Source organism: Planococcus citri, chromosome 5 (assembly GCF_950023065.1).
Source record: "Planococcus citri chromosome 5, ihPlaCitr1.1, whole genome shotgun sequence".
In the NCBI taxonomy this organism is placed as follows: Eukaryota; Metazoa; Arthropoda; class Insecta; order Hemiptera; family Pseudococcidae; genus Planococcus; species Planococcus citri.
This window is the reverse complement of record NC_088681.1, coordinates 32,824,895-32,842,101: the sequence shown is the minus strand read 5'-3', so window position 1 is coordinate 32,842,101 and position 17,207 is coordinate 32,824,895. Positions and strand designations below refer to the sequence as shown.

Sequence of the window (17,207 nt, the reverse complement as noted above, 5' to 3'; positions counted from 1 at the left end):
AGAATTTATTACTTTTCGCTAGTTTTTACAAAGATTACGCGAGGTGCGTGAGCGAGAGACGCCGGATTTTTCCACGTCAGAATACAACATAATAATACGAATTGGCATTTAACGGCGATAAAATTGGACAGCTGGAATAAATTAGACTCGAAAGCGTTCCATATTACATACTACACCAGCCGGATAGATTAAGTTGAATATTTCAACATCTATTTATTTTCTTTACTTTAAAACGTTATCATAATCATTTTTCACTGTCTGCGTTAATTTTTAATTCGACTCCTTGTAGTACCCTCGTACGTCTTGTAGTTTACCTAAACACGAGCCTTCAAGAAATCACTCAACTTGAAATCGTTTCGACGTGTTTTGCACCTTTTTGACATCCCTAAGAAATGAGATTCTACACTGCGCATCATCGCAATCGTTGGGCTTTGGGCTACTATGCCGATACGGTTTTATAAGTTAAAATTTCCTTCTTCTTTTTTTTTAAATTTTGATTAAAATTGGGTACTCTCGTATCCCCTCTTTCTCTCCCACTGGGGTGTTGAGGTTCCAATTTGTAAACAAAATTTCAGAAAACAGGGTGAAACAGGGTGTCCTAAATAATTTTTTTTCAATTTTTATATTGTGAGTACTCGAGTCAACTTTTGAACTTATTTCAAAAGGTGGACTTTTATTGTGAAAGTTCGATTTTTAATTTTTAAAATTCTAATTAGGTGTTGATTTTTAATGTATCATTCATTCTCCCTCAATGTAACAGAAATAAAAGGTTCAATATTGATAAGCAATATTCAAGTCATAAAAAGTTAACTGAATGACGTATTCACGGCAAACTGGTTATGCAATTCTATTAACATCCGCAAGATTTATATGCAATGGTGATTTCACCCACTACTGCCTTACATCCACGCAGAAAGGAATGGATTTTAAATGATTAAAATAATTTTCATTAATTTATTCATTCAACTTATTATGAAATTATTTGGATCTAATTGATAAAATTATCTTGGTTAAGTTCAGTAACAATGAAATTCGATTTAGTTGAATTTATTTACTTCATCAAGTACGAGTACCTACTAATACCTATAGGTATTAAATTACCTATTTCAAGTAAATTGAATCAAACTAAATCAATTTAATACGAACAAATTGAAATAAATTAATTGAATGAATTAAGTTGAATTAGTTCGATCAAATCGATGAAATAAAATAAGTACCAAAAATAATTCAATAGGTAATTAATAGAATAAAATACATTTTAAATCAACCAAATTGAATGCACAAATACCTACCTAAATAAGATGAAAAAGGTTAAATTTGGTTAATTTATTGAATTGAAGCAAATTTTTTGAAAAATTGATAAAAATCAATTTAATTCTTTCAAAACATTAAATGAAGTGGATTTAAATTCAGTCGATTTTTGGCCAAAAGCAAAATTTGGACAGTTTTAAGACAAGACTTCTTGGCCATTAGGTATTGACAAAAAATTGCATGAGGCTTTTTGACAACTTTTGAGCAAAAAAATGAGAATTTTTCACAATTACTGGCAAAAGTGAAAATTTGGCAATTTCTGGCAAAAAGTAGTACCTACTTCTGAGAAATTTTTGGAAAAAACGACAATTTTTAGCAATTTTTTGCAAGAAACAAAACTTTTTGGTAATATTGCGAAAAAGCAACACCTTTTTCGGGGTATTTTTGGACGGAAAGCGAGTCTTTGAAAAGGCAAGGCTTTGTAACCGTAAACACTGAAAATGCAATGGAGACAGATGAAAAAGAACGACAAAATGGGTTCCTGGACATTTCCCCGAATTCAATATCCCGAACGGACACTTCCCCGAATCCCGTTCTCCGAATCCCATTTCTCCAAACAAAATTCCCCGAATTCATAAAATTTGATTAAAATTAAAAATTTTTTTTTCAATAATATTCCAGGGAAAAATAATTGGATGTGATGTTGAAACTCTGATCGAAATTTTTCTCTTAGGTATACCTCTCAAAAAAAAAAAAAAAAGATAAAAACGACTCCCGAGCGTATTTTTTTCATCAATTTCAATTTTTTGATCAAGTGTGATGTATCCTTTTTTGGTTCCGAAAAAATTTTTTTATTTCAAAAGATTCAATAAAATTATGAGGCAAAAATCAAGCCAATGGCTTCATGCCATTTTTTGAAAATTTTTTGATGCTCTCAAAATTTTGGAAAAACTTCTGAAAACACGACAAAAAACAATATAAACAATTTTTATACATTCATCCGCAAAGTAGGTTTTTAACCCACTCATAATTTGGAAAAATTTCCAAGTTTTTGAATCAAGTACTCGTACCTGGAAGTTTCTAATTTTGAAGGGAAAAGCTACACCTAAGTACATAAAATACGAAGTGCTTGGCAATATTCATACGGATTGAGAAAAAAACCATTTGGCAGAAGAGTCGTTGGGTAATTTTAATTCGGGGGGGAGGGGTCGGATTTGGGGAAATGGGATTCAGGGGACAAATACAAGGTACAAGTGTGATATTGATTTTAATCGAAAAAAATCCTATGAAAAAACAGAACAAATGACAAAAAAATCCGAACAATGCACCAGAATTTGCAAATTTATTTGAAAAAATTTCCCTTCTTCACCCCCCCCCCCAATAGAATTTTGTAAAAACCGTACCGTGTATTTTTTTTTAAATTTTCGAATCCATGAAATCGCATTTCTATCTACGTGTTGAGAGGTAGATAGAGGTACTAAGATACCCACTAGGTATTTAACAGTAACTCTTTTGCTTTCATCTTTCATTCGCTCCTCATTATTTATTCTTTTATTTTTCCCTCGCATTACTGCGTTTTTGTTATCTTTCACTTTCCTGTGTTCTATGTCCACGTTTCCTATTTTGTTTTTTTTTTACGTTTTTTCAAAATCAGCTCTCGTCGTTCTTGTTTACGTTCATTTCCGTAATGTATACGGAGAAGGAAAGAAAGAAATCTTGGAAAAAATTATGCATCCGCCGCATACATGTTTTCATTTTTTGCTTCCATTGTTAGTACTCGGTATAATTTTTTATTCATTGTGTACCAAGTTCGTATTCTGATAGTGAGTTCATCAGCTTACCGGGCAGAGGGACTGTGGAGAGAGGAGGGTAGGTAGAGGTACTAGGTATTGATATGCAATTAATTATTCATAACATTGTATCCGAAGCGACGAGATAAAGTTCAGTTCGAGTTGTGCATAATATTAACGAAGGCTGGCTTAATGAATAATAATTTTTGTTTGCTGCTTTTTTGTCGAAGCAAATGAAGCAATTGCATTCGAAGTAAGGCAATTTTTACTCGTACGAGTAAATGGAAATTTTCGATTAGAAAACATATACCTGCTACCTACGAGTACCACGAGTAACACGCGATGGAATTCGTATTCGATTGATTCGAGTGTGATTTCTTGTCTTTTTTGGCTACAAGATTCAATCAGTTTAGTTTTTTTTTGCGCAATTTACTCACGTGTCTGGTAAAACGTCGAATGTACCCAGATGAAGTGTACAGTAATGAAAGAAAAAATTCCAAAATGCGAGTATTTTTTACGAAAGAAAAAGCAAAAAGGGGTGAAGAAAAATTGAAAAACCCTATACCATTCGAACCAATATAGTATACGAAAAAAGGATGCTTTCGAACGCCGCCTATTCTTTGCTCGCGTATACCAGCGTATAGTAAAATGGAACACGAACATTTAACTTTTCTCATAAAATAGCGCCAATTCTCAAGAATCAAGAATAGCTTTCATATGCAAGTTCCAGTCTCGCTTTGTTAGCATAGAGAACTAGAGCTTTCTGTTGTATAAACTTTTCACGCGACTAGGTCCTCGTGACTCGTCAATGGTGTTCGTTCTTTTAGGCGTGTTCTCTCGTTGTAGTATAAATACGACGACATAGCTTTCGAAAGCAACCCGAGAACTCCGGAATGCGACAAAAAGTCACGAAAAAAGAGAGTATTGCTGGAGGTTGTGGTGGTGACGTTTTGCATCGTTGTGACACGGTTTTGATAACGTCTTCATTTGATAAAATCTAACATTGCTGAGACGATTGATTCTCAAATAAGATGATCTATTTTTATCATTACTTCATTAGGCTACAGTTTGGTCAGAGGTTGGAAAAAATTAAATGACAGAAACAAACAAAAAAAAGATTCTCATTATTATCCCTCGAGGCATTAAAACAACCGAAAATATTGCGAAATTAAGCTCTAAAAAAGCAAATTATTTCAGCTTTGTGTAGGTAGTCAAAATTGTAACCAACAACAAACAAATACAAAAATATCAAACGAAAAAAAAAACTCGCTACAAACCCACCCTCGAACGTCATGCAGAAAAACGCCCTCCTTTCATTTTCTCGAAGATACGTTAAAAATTTATACAACCTATAGCAGATCACACAGCAAACCCCCAGCAGCATCTTTTGTTTCTCGTACACAAAAATTATATAATAGGTAGCTAGGAACAGGAAGTAGGACCGTAGAATAATCCGTAGGTAGTCGGTTTGAATTAAGCTAATAGCAACCGGTATTTCAAGTGCTGTTTTAACAATCTCGCGGGAAAACGACACATAAACTTGAAGGAGGTAAAATTCAATACAACGAGCACCCTTCTAAATGCTAGTAATTTAACAATAATATTTTCATGAAAATGAAAAAACAATAGAGAATTTGAACATTTCATCGTTTTGATGCGATTCTTCCTCATCTTATTCATCCGTTCCGTTATTTAAAGCAATTGAACTTGGCTCGTGTAAGTAAGTAGGAGAGATGTTGAAATGGAAAAGGGAAAACAAACTGAGTTTTTCTTTGTGCAAAAAACGGATCGTTTAATTTAATATAATTCTTATCGACTTATTATTTGTGTCTGATGGAATTATAGGCAGATACCTAAAACAACATTTTCTACTTTCATCTCATTTACCTGGTGGTACCTACTGAAAGTTTGGTGTTTCGTCGATGATGAATTTTGTGGATTGAAAGGAAAGATGAGAGTTTGCGATTCTTCAAAGGAAATAAATTATTTTTTTCACATTAATTAGCCACGAATGTTTTCTACTCTAAAAAATGATAAGACCAACTTGGAAATAAATTTTTATTTTTCTAAGACTGTAAAAACGAAACCACCTTTATGCTTTCCAATTACCAACTTTTCATGTTTCTTGGCTTCTAGGTATTCTTAATTTTTCAGCATTCAGCTACATTATTTATTGACAAAAATTTTCAATTCAAGGAATTCAAAACTTAATGGAGTGATTACATAAAAATCTGTTCATAACATATACAATCTTGCCGCACAATTTCCGGACCTCTGAACAAGTACCTACCCAAGTAGAAATCTTATACGTAACCTTATGTATGACTACCCACATTTTTGCTTTTACTAAATTTTCTCGCAAACAAAACGAAAATAGCGCCCAAATAAATGGATTACAATTCGGTTACCGCTGCGCGAAATTAATTACGATATAAAAATGGAAACGTACGGTGCTTACAACGCTAAAAATCGCAAACCGTAACGATGCAATTTGTCCAAGTATTCTTATACGTATATACGAACATCTACATGTACTCGTATGTGCGAAGCGAATAATAAAATCTATTTCAGCATTTTCTTCGAAAACTTGCTTTTTTTCATTTTCAGCTTCTTTTTTTACTCGTTTACGAAACAAGGAAACGAACGTTTGAAATAGCGAAACGCAATGTTGGAGTATCGCCTCATGTACGAGTATATACAGGGTGTCCTGTATGTCAAGTCTGTTTATCCTTCGGACCTGAATATGCTTAGTCATTAGTGCAGTTTAAGGCTTACAATTTTATGGAAAACACTACTTTTCGTTCGACTTGAGAAGCCATTAAGTTCATCTCAGAGTCATAAACTCGAAAATGTCAAAAAATTACAACATTGAAAAAATTTATGTACAAGATGGACCATTCATAAAGTCACTAAAAATTGTTCGGAGATCTTGAATTTTCAAGTCTAGGGCTACTCAAAATTATCTTTGAAAAAGTAAAGCCTCTCACCTCTCAAAAAATACTAATCACGATGTTTTTTAAAATTCCCAACTTTCAAGGAAAAAGGTTTGGCATTGAGAAGTTTCCCTACATCTTGCCGAGATCGTTTGGTCGCGATTCTTTTTCTATGGATCGTCGGAATGATGGGTGGGGGGAGGGGGAGTGTAAAGTAAAAGAATAATTTTCCGAGACGAAAGGTAGGTAAAAGGTCAAAACAACGAACCGCGGGTTATAAAATTTTTGTCAACAAATTTTGGACATTGAGATAGGGTTGAAGTAAAAATGAAAGGAAAGAGATACAGCTTAGGAAACTAGGATATGAATTCCAAAAGCTCAATTCCGTGCAACATTTTTGAGGCAATTTCGCGAAATTTTCGCCATATTCCGCCAGGATAGAATTTTTAAATTCCGTTTTCAAAAAATCAGGGGAGGGGAGAAAAAATGGTAAGATGGTGAGTTAGATGAGGGTTGTAGAAGGTTCATGATACTGATATGGTGCAATCTGCCTCCACAGCTTAGGTGTTTGTTCTCATTTTACCCCTTTACGTGATTCTATTTATAACTAATACGTAAAGGAGGTACTGGTAACGTGGGAAATTATAATAGGGTGTGATTAAGATGACATTTCAATTTAATTATGATTGTTGGTCTAATTCATCAAGGTGATAATCGGACAATTACACCCTTTTTGGTCATTTCAAGATGTACTTAGTCCGGTATATGACCATAGGAGTAATTGCACCCCCCCCCCCCGCCGATCCTCCGGGACAACTTTTTTCTTAAAAGGGACATCCTGAGGAACATTTTGAAGCAAACTTGCCCAAAAAAAAGTTGGCCTTACTTACAAAATCGCCGATAGGACTTGTACGACATTTTTCAAACCTTACAAAGGTAGATCGAAAGATCATGCAAAAATTTATCACCTGTCAAAATTTCAAGTGCTAAAGTGCGTTTTTCGATTTTTGGTGAATTTTTGAAAATTCAATTTAGGCCAAAAATGAGGGGAAAAAATCAAAATTTTACCAAATTGACCAAGAAAGCTGAAATTTGGGATATACCCTATTTTCGACATGCCAAATTTATTGGAAACGGTTTCAACCCGTTTTGAGCAGTTCTGGAGCCTCCAGCAGATTTTTGAAACTCGAAATTCCCATAAAATTCCATCAAATTGGAGTTGTAAAGCTGAAATTTATTCTAAAAACTAATTTCAATACGTTACGAAGTACTGCAGGTGAATTTCAAGTCATTTTAGAGCCTCCAGCAACTTTTTTGAAAATTACTGGAGCCTCCAGCAGATTTTTAAAACTCGAAATTCCCACAAAATATCACTAAATGGAGTTGAAAAGCCGAAATTCATTCTGCAAACTAACTTCAATACGCTACGAAGTTGACTGCTGGTGAATTTCAAGTCGTTTTGGAGCCTTCAGCGACTTTTTTGAAAATTACTGGAGCCTCCAGTAGATTTCTGAAACTTGAAATTCCTGCAACATTAATGTATCAAATGGAGTTGGCAAGCAGAAATTTACTTCGCAGACTACATGGTAGTTTCAAATGGTTTTGAAGCTTCCAGCTACTTTTAGGAAATTTCAATTTTCCAAAAAAACACCATACGAACTTTCAAAAAGTCGCTGGAGGCTCCAAAACGACTTGAAATCAACCAGTCAACGTCACTTCCAGAAACAGGCCTGTATAAGCTGTAGCAAGCCTATATCAACATATTACAGACAAGATGATTCATGTATTCAATGACTTAGAGATAGTTTGGTCACTAAGAGAACTCCCATCTGAGCTAGTCAGGAGTCGGATAAATCTCCCCCCTAAGGTGATATTTATTAGATGAACCAGTAAGGCAGTAGTTATTACATCCCCCTTTATGGCCAATCATTCTCATCACTAAGATAACAATACTGATTCTGAAAATCGTTCAACGTTTGATACAAAAATCAAAACTGTGCTCCTCATAGGAGTCAGTTTCAGAAACTAATTTTGCATTTTTTTTCAATTTCAGGATTAATCCCCCCTCCCTTCTCATAAGAACCAACGCCTTTGTAAACTTTTTTTATGACACTAATGTATTTTTTAGAATTTTGTGCTCCAACCTTTTTCTCTCTGTGGGCATAGTTTGAATTTTGAGGTGAAATGGTTTTTATATTCAGAGTAAGAATCTTTTAATAAGGGTATGAAAGTATGTCACATTATTTCGATAGTTTAAAATTTTCTTACCAGGATGTCTGCTAAAATTTGATATTCAAAAATCGCGACTTTTTGCGACCTTTTTCGCGATCTTTTTTTGCGACCTTTTTCGCAACATTTTTTCGCGACCCCTTTTTTGCGACTTTTGCGACGTGGACGACCTGGTAGACACCCTGCTTACCCTCCCTTCCCCCTCTTTTACGGATATTACTTTGATTTAACAAAAATGCTATCTCGTTATGTTCACTAAAATAGTAGGTAGATACACGTTTTATGGGACACCCTGTATGCAGAAATGTTTCTGTATATTATGTAACCAATATCACAACACGGGGTTTCTCTCGTTTACCGGATGAATTTGCACGACTATGACGACGACGACTACGTTGCGGGTGAAATATCTCGTCAGGCAATAAAGCCACTTAATCACTTCACCTTGCTCGCGCCAAAATGCGCTATGAAAACAATCGGACGAGCGGGCAATTGAGCGTCGCTGTGTAATAAATTCTTTATAACCGTTTTGAAAACGATGCCACTTATGAAAGTGGTTATGTAGCGGGTTCGTATTATTAAGCCCCAAACGATGGAGTTCCAAATTGGAGACCTTTCGCAACGATGGTCGCGCGCCGCGCGCCGCCGGTAATTTTCACCCGCTGAATAAAAATAAAAAGAATAGAAATTGCGAGATATTACCAACAGATCCATAAACAAAGCAGTAAAAAGAATTTAAAAGGGAAGGCAATTTTGCCACGCTAGCTTGGTAAAAGAAAAACTCGCCGGATTGAGCAGTTGAGGGCTGCTGTGCCATAGACTATGCGATACTGCTGGTAGTTTTATTGTAAAATATAATCATATCGGAGGAAGCAAGTTCTATTGCGAATACCGCAACGAGTTATAGCTAAATTTTAGACGATACAACAACTATGTATACTCCCCAACACGTAAACCGTATCCGAGACACAAAAAAAAGAACCCAAAATACGAGTACGTATAGTACTCTTGTAGTGCGAGCGTTCCAAATAGTAGGTACATTCGAGCGACGTTTTTCTTTTTCTCTTTTTTGTAGTCTCCCTTTGGTATAAAAATTATAATAGCATAATTATACTACGTTGAAAAACATTCTACATGCTATTTCCAGATAGTATACTGTCGACGTATAAATTTCCTTACTAATTAACAAAGCATCTGCTCTTTTAGTTTAGTATCTATACTTTTCTTGACACAATCTATTATAAATTTATTAGTCAATTTATCAAGAATATACCGTAGAAACTCTTCCATTAGTTAAAAATTCAATATCTTCAACGTCACAGTTGTCACTTTCTTCGTGCTCTCCACCCCATCGCATCGTGCCGTGCTCGCACACTCGTCTACGATTAGAGGTACCTACTGAACACGTCAAGAGGTCTCCAGCGCGATATAACATTGCGGTATTTTCTTTACAGGTACCTCTACCTATCCAGGTATCCATCGAGTCTTTGGAGTTTAAAAAGTTTTCAAAAGTTGCAATTTCGTTTTCGTCATTGATACGATGATGACGCGGATGTTTCATTTTAAAATTGATGGTTTAGAAGGGTACGCTGTAATGACCCCTCCCCCCAAAGCTCTCAATTTCGTCAAATTTTTTTGAAAAGATTTTATGATTTGATAAAAAAATCCTCTCTTGTCGTGGCCTAGATTTTCGTTATCATCATTATTTTTTTGGACGAAGGCATTTTTTTTTACAAAGTTTTCATTTTTGCTCATTTTTTGGGAAATGCCAGATGACCTTTTTTACTATCGTTACCTATTATGATTTTTTTCTAATCAGTTTTTTCAAAACTACACTCTACAAAACAGTTTGTTTCCTTAAACATGGAAACCTAGAAATCTACGCGTATAATGATGGAAAGAAAGAAATTTACAATTTTTAACCAATCGCTTTCACTGGAAAGTTTTTGTGAATTTTCGATGAGAATCTAAACGCACTTCACATTTCACCATACCAACAATTGATATTAAAACAGATTGCCTACTTTGGAATGGAAATAGGTAATAGCTCGCATTTCGTAATTTTCTTCATTTTTCCACCAAAAGGCTGAGTGTTTATTCAATGGAGGCAAAATTTGAATACTGAATTACAACGACCGCGAAGAAAACGTTCGCTAATGTCAAATTCCACAAAAAATATCATCAAGAGCCGACAACTTGTTAAAACCAATTGAAACTGAATAAATCCGAATAATTAAATCATGCGTTTTATCTTTTCATCGAAATTTCGTTATTTTTCTTCCATCGGCGTGATGTAGCATAGAAGATTTACACGAGGAGAGTAGGTAAGTAAGTACCTACAAAGAAGCAATTTGGTAAGTGGCTTTTCAAATTGCAAAAAAAATTAATTTGTTGTAATGAACTCAAAAACATCAATTAGCTATCTACAAATAGAATTCAACACTAAAAACTAGGGGGGTGTAGGGGGGAAGAAGTCCCCCAAACACAGGCAAAGCACAGGAGCGAAGCGAGGGTGCGAGTAGTTCAAGTGCCCTCAATGTTTCTGGCACAAAAATTTGGCTCTTACGTAGTGGCAGACTGCTACGACTTTTTTTTGTAGTATTTACTACAGTTCATAGTACATACTACTAAGAAAATGTAGTAAAAATTACGTTTTCTACTACATTTTTTAGTAGTATAATTATACTATAAAATGCAGTAAATTTTACAAAAAGGGTGACCTGAGGGCCACTTTACTAAATTTTACAGTAATTTCTACTAAACAGTTCTCTCAGTGTGGGTCCAGAAAAGAACAAATGCGTCAATACTTCAACAACTGGATTTAAAGGAAAGGCTAAGCAGTAAGCACAGTCATCAGGAGATGAATATTACGCTACTTCGGACATATCGTGAGACAGGACAACCTGGAAAAACTGACAGTCCAAGGCCACATGGAAGGCAAGAGGGAATAAGGGGAAGATCACCCACCTGATACACAGACTTAATCAAGAAAACTGCCAAAATGTCACTGGGAGAATGCATGAGAAAGGCCAAAGACAAAGATAGCTGGAAGGAACTAGTCGCAATGTCTGGATATGGGCAAGCAAGGAAGAAGAAAAAATTTGAACTCAATTAAACATATAATCAAATTCTAATACTCATAACATGAGCATGTTTTTGTTTTTACTGAAAGAGACCAATATTCCAACGCATAGGGTCATAAAAAATTTTGAAATGTTGAAATTTTATCTCTGTACAACTACAATGTTATCTAGCTTTTATATTACTCAATTTTGAAAATTCAATTTTATCCTCATGGGTTATAAATTAATAAAACTGATACCGGTTTTCCTTTTCAATATGCCATAAACGTACTTGTATTTAATTCAAACACAAACCAGCCACCCATCTGACTCCATTAACAACAATTTAATTACAGCTACTTGCTCCATCCTTGATGAGAATAGCCTTATTCAAGTGTGTGATATTCAACAGATATTGAATGAAGAACATTTTATCATGTCAGGAGACTTACAGAAACGTTTGACGAGTCATAGGGGACCCAGCCCTAAGATGGCGCAATTTTTTTCCGAAGCCTGGTGCTCCTAAAGTATCCAACCAAAATGGACAAAATTTGATGGAAGGTCCCTCAGACTATCTACTACTTACCACCAGAAACGTAAAACTTTTGGTTTCAAACTCTTGTCTCAATCGAATGAATTGTAAATAGGTCGAAATGCGCCGATGGCAAAAATGCATTCCTAAGATGGCGAAAATCAGGGCTTCAAACCCGTACCCGAATACCCGAATACCCGAACGAAAATCCAACAATTTCTGTACCCGAACCCGTACCCGTACCCGAAAAATGAAATGAGGAATACCCGAACCTGTACCCGTACCCGATAGAGACTACTTTGAACCCAAATACCTGAAAATACCCGATAGATCGAGTACAGTTCAGGTATTTCACCTAAAATACCCAAACCCGTACCCGATTCTCTGAGAAATAAATCTGTACCCGTACCCGATACCCGTACCCGAAAACGTTCGGGTTTGAAGCCCTGGCGAAAATCCAATTTTAATGTAAAACGTGTAACTAACTATATCAATTGAATTTGATTGAAATTATTATGTTGAATACATTAGGATCCCTAATTTACCCCCAATTTTTTTGTTTCAGGCTGTTAGAAGTTTTTTTAGTGATTTGGCTGACAATTCTGCTTTTTTCAATATTTTCACAGCAATACCTTTTTATGAAATATTTTGAACAGAAACATGTAACATTAGGCACACTATATACACTACTACATGATTCACCTAAATCAACCCCTTTTTGTTGCTGAGAAGCTCCTGCTTTTGTGGCTGCGCCATCATAGGACTGTTTATACAAATTCAAATTTTAGTAAATTTATGAATAAACATAAACACTAATGAAAAAGCTGAGTAGTGCGTTAGAAAGTAGATGAAATTTCGCACATTATAAGATACTTTCAGTCACTTTTGGTAATAAAACCAATTTGGAAGAGCTTCCGGCAAAAAATTGCAACAATCGAATTTTTAAGCAAAAAAACAAAAATATGTTCTCAAGAAAGCAAGGTAATTGTTCAAGCGGATATGACTACAGTAAAAAGTCAAGAATGTGAAGCACAAAGACGGTGTGCAGTTGGTTTTTACATCAGTGTTGCCAGAAATTTGAATTGCGCCGTCTTAGGAACTGCGCCATCATAGGGCAGGGTCCCCTACAGAACAAATGCGGGGACAAATTGAGCAGAAAAATGCAGCTGATTCATGATGCCTGGATCCTCATATTGCTCATGCTACTCGAGACTTCCTCAGAAAATTAAATTGGGAAATAAGGTCAAATTTGAAGGAGGACAATAATTACTCAGAAAATTCAGATCAACTCGAGAGCACTGTGCATAACTACTTTGAGAACTTGGTGGTGGGACATTACTGAGCTGCGATAGAAATAAAGCTTCTGTATCCGTACAACAAGTGCTTGGAATGAGGTGGGGATTACGTAGAAAAATAGATAATTTCCTCAAATATATTACATTTTTTAAAACCCGTTTTGATAATTTTTTTTATTTTTCCCAACACAGGGAAACTTACAATTAGATACCTACCTACTTATTGAACGACCCTAGAAGGTGGATACTTGATTTTAGATTTAAACAAATTCAATTTCAATAAGTAGGTACATTACATCAATCTAAAATTTAAAATCTTCAACCTCTACCAGATGAAAGATAACAAGAGGTTCCTAGCAGAGATTCCTAACTAACGTCTTACAAATCTGTCTTGATGTGCCAGCATAGGTAAAAAAAAATCGAAAGCTGAATTTGTGTCAAACAATGATAACTACCTCATCTCGTCAAATAAACAATCCTCTTTCAAACTAATTTAGTCTCGTTTTTATTCCAGAAAAAAAAAACTTCATCGTCGCCTTATTTTCCTGGTGGCTTGAAGTTATAGGTACCGGTTTCTACTTATATGTGCATACATATGTCGCCGTTCCCCTTCTGTTATTTTCCCTTTGTACGTATTTCTTTGATTGAAAAATGAACTGACAAAGAGATAATTACCCAGTAGGTACCTTACGCGAGTATACGAGTACCTATTCCCCTTCATTTCAATGTCAAATTTGTTCAAAACTGAAACGAACGCCAACTTATAAATAAGCTACCTATAAAGCTGTTTATACGTTTGTGTTTACTCGTATGAAAACATACAGAATAGATACCTACGTTATCAAATCGAGCTTTGTTTTTTCCCTCATAAATACTCGGAATAATCCAACAATGTTTCATCATACTAAAGCAAGTTGGTAAGGGGGATTACCTGCTAAATATGCAATTCGCTATCTTCAAGTACATTATTATAGTGCTTGTTATTCAAATGCGAATCGGGTATAAGAGTGATTGTTCGGTACATATTTCTCAGAAATTATTAAAATTTAATTTTGATTGAATATAACTTGAGAGAACTGAAGGCAGTGCTAGAAACTATTTCGCCTTTTCGCCGAAACTGAGACATAGCATGAGCACCTACAATAATATAAGAATTAAACACATTACTTTTAACAAATTAGATAGGTAGGCTTACGAGCGTCAAATTTCGATTTAAAACTACCGAATCATCGCAAAATCGCAAACAATCAACTTACTCCTTCACATGTGCAATTATCTTCACGACAAAAATTTGTTCTCACCTGGAACAAAAAAATAATGATTGTTGATTAGTGGACCGGATCATCTCATAGTAAATTAAATATACACAGCAAACAAGAAATATGCCAAGAGATCAATTATTTTAGAACGTATGTTGACGAAGAATGAGAATGGCACGAGGTTTTTCAAGATCATAAACTTCTCTTTATAAACTCAATTGTAAGCAAAAATTGCTTAACAAGTGCCCCTCTCCCCTCTTTCCCTGGAATGGCGACGAAATATTCGATATGAAATAGTCCACACAAACAGGTCTGATCAGATCTGAACAAATCTAATCCGATCAAAATTCTGATCTGCTCAGATTCGATTAAATTTGGTCAAATAAAATTGGATCCAGAAAATAGTGAAAATTATCAACGCCCGGTAAATTGCTCACTCCTTCCCCTCTCCTTCTATTCATCTGAGGAAGATTTGACTTATTTCCCCCTTCGATATCATATTTTGTGGAAAGTTTCTCGCAGAAGAACACGCGATGATTCCATGAAATTCGTTATACAAAATAGCAAATTATTTCAAGTAATCCTATTTTGAGGAGAACTGATTTGTCTTTTTCAATTTTCATGTTTAGAAAATTTCACTGGTGAAATTTAGGTTTGTTTTGAGCAGAAATAATAGAGTTATTTGGGTCACCATCTTTGTGCTGCGGACCAGAAATGGAAATTAATCAAAAATTTTGTCATTTTTCATTCATGTGCGATGTTTCCATTCTTTCGTATGTGCGAATAATTTTTTACCAGCTGCATAGCTATTTCTCAGCTTTGTTTCATTTTTTAAAACGTAATTTCGTTTTACATTCGAGTAACTTTTCAAAATAATTTTTTCAAGTCGAGAAACCCATACCACGTCTGGTTTATTTTGAAACTCATACTCCGTAGCAAAAAAAAAAATCCACCTTCTTTTCCAAATGAATGTTGCCAACATTAGACATTTACATACCAGACGTATAAATTCAGTATACGGTACCTAATCGTTAGTGGGAGAAAATAGGCTCAAGTGGCTTATTTGTAAACTCTTAAAGACTAATTAGCGAATGAAATTCACGTTGTCGTATCAATGACCTTTTAAAAGATAGGTACCATTCGTCAAGTATACTTAGTAGTGAAAAAATAAACACCATAGACCACGTATACCTGGAAATCGTTCATGTTTTTCGTCTTATTTCATAAGTGTACGTTTTTTTTTCTCGTGGTAATGTAGGGGCAAACGAGAAAAACTTCTGTGGTTGGTTTTTTTTTCTCAATTAATTAATATTTACTGAGACAACATTATAATAATTACGAGCATTTTATCTTTTTTAATAATTGAGCTTTATTATAACGCCAGAGAATAAAAAACAACTCGTACATTTTTTTCACTTCTTTACGCATCTGGGATGAGAAAAAAAAATAGAGATGATGATGAAGGGGGAGGGAGGGCGAGGGGGCGACCGAGAGAAAAGGCTAGTCAAAAGTTATCCGCAGCGGAATTAAGGAAAGAATACTGGCGTTGATAATTTGCATTTTATTAAAATTTATATAACTTCGTGGTTAACTGTTTTAGTTTTTTAATTTTTCTTCTTTTTTTCACGCGAATATGTTACTGTAATTTTAAGCGCGCGATAATTTGAAATATTGTTGGTAACAAGTTTTCGTTTTTCATTTAATTACGTACGTTCGGGTTTATATATAACACTGTGTGTGGCTTATACGTATATGGAGCAGAATTAACGACCAAATTAAATTATTTGAATTTGGCTCGGTGTAGTTTATACGATACCATACAGATGATGAAGAGTATATGCAGTGATAAGCGCGGCAGGGAGGAGGGAGGTAAAAAAATGTTATTCTATTCGCAATAAAAACCTCGTTCGAAGATACGCACGCACGCGATACCATCGTTAAATTGGATGATTCGTAGATAGATTACAAAATAGATTTTAATTTGTAAAAATTTTCCGATCAAACGGAGTTGAGGCGACTTTTGCTACAGCTTAATCAACTATATAGCTTGGCAATTGCACAGTAGACTGGTTTGTCGTGACAACAACATCTTCGATAAAGTAGAAAAACGCGGAAAAGCTCGAACGAGCGGTAAGTGTAATGAAGATTTTCCACCAAAGTAACGATAATTTGCTTTAGTCATTCGACCGTGAAGTAAGTTTATAAGTGTATAAAAACTTTGGCAAAAACATCGTCCATATTTTTCGTTTACAACTCGCCAACTTATACGAGTAAGTATTACTAATAGATCGCTCTTTTAGCTCCCGAGAATCCGCGTTTCATTGCTGGTAATTTCTCATGCTGTGGCCTGCGTGTATTTAATCGTACAAAATAATTTATAATTATTATTTTTCTCGTTCAAAATACCTACCTATATATTGGAATAAACGACGGTATTTTTGTAAGATTAATTCGTTTTTTTCCCTCCAGTGGCGTATATTTTTTCTGGGTTATTTACCCGAAAAATATTATTGTGGCGGGTGAAAAATATTAAAGAGATTGAAAAAATATTAATTTATATTTTCCATTTTACGAGTATATTGTGCCATCTGGTACGCGAGCACGACAGCATGATTTCAAGTTCATCGTTTTGCCAGCACATTTTCGACGACGACAAAGTCGTTCGTTTTTAAATATTTATTCTCGTGTCGCTTCGATAAAAGCATGAATTATGAACTAAATTAGTTTTCGAGCACTTCAACGCGTACAAGATGAGAGCGAAAGGTCGATTTTTCCCCCCTTCTTCGTGGGAAATACTAAGGTAAGTATATACGCGAATATTAAATACACCTGATGAATTTTCTAGGCAGGTAAGTA

The 17,207-nt window shown here is 35.0% G+C and overlaps 1 protein-coding gene across 3 annotated transcripts in view; it reads right to left on the bottom strand.

The window, feature by feature from the left end:
• LOC135846591 (T-lymphocyte activation antigen CD86-like) overlaps positions 1-17,207 on the bottom strand; it is a 366,864-nt gene that overhangs the window by 28,423 nt on the left and 321,234 nt on the right. Inside the window, exon 1 of one of the 3 annotated variants that reach the window (XM_065365780.1) lies at positions 14,349-14,370. The exons of the other annotated variants lie outside the window; for them this stretch is intronic. The gene's annotated coding sequence lies outside the window, so the exon portion shown is untranslated. Of the gene's footprint in view, positions 1-14,348; positions 14,371-17,207 lie in introns of those variants that run through there. 3 annotated transcript variants of the gene reach the window in all.